We start from the raw sequence: 835 nt of genomic DNA, 5'->3' as shown, positions 1-835 counted from the left end.
CACAACTCCAACATCCAGTGTACTGTGTACAACATCACAGTTCCATAGATCTCATGTAGTACAACATTTTTAGAGAGCCATCACTTTGGAATGTGTTTGAATTTGCAGGAGCACGATATTTTATTCGTAAGGTTTGTCTTCTGGAATTAATTTTGAGTTCCAGAGGAGATGCATTAAAATGTAGGGCTAACGTTTCAACGAAGAGGCAGCAGTGTGTAAATCAGTAAGCATGCACATTAATCTGCAAGAAAAAGAATGTTCACTCGGAATTTTGTCCTAGATTTCCATCATTCAGAGTTCATAGGGTGTTTTGACCTCACTGAACTATAACAGTATATGTCACGGTACAACGAATTACAACAAAAGCCACGTGATACCCATTCACACAAATAACAAATAGTAATAAGGTGGAGTCTCTCTAGTTAACTTAACGAATAAGAAGTGAAAAGTATCAGCTGCTTCCAAAAGAACGGATCACATTTTCTGATTGGTCAAAAGTATTAGCCTTCTTCCAACAAAAACAGAACGGTGAATTAACATTACATAATAGTGTTTACAATAGGGTGTTAGTTGCATGAATGTTCCAATTTTCACGCAGACCACTAGATTTGATCCATACCACTGCCCTTCGAGACCGACGAACTATGTGGTAGTGGATTTCATGGTCACATCTGATGTCCAAATGTCATGCCCCAACATTATGTACAGAAAAGCCATATTTTTCTTAGCATATACACCGAACCCAGTCATTATGTGTTTCTGATTCCTCTCACTCCTACGGACAGGACTCTGAACTTGGGTTATCTTCTCCTAGCCTGCTCTCTGTTTTGTATTT

The sequence above is a fragment of the Triticum dicoccoides genome, chromosome 1B (genome assembly GCF_002162155.2).
Source record: "Triticum dicoccoides isolate Atlit2015 ecotype Zavitan chromosome 1B, WEW_v2.0, whole genome shotgun sequence".
Lineage (NCBI taxonomy): Eukaryota > Viridiplantae > Streptophyta > Magnoliopsida > Poales > Poaceae > Triticum > Triticum dicoccoides.
This window is presented reverse-complemented; position numbering follows the sequence as displayed.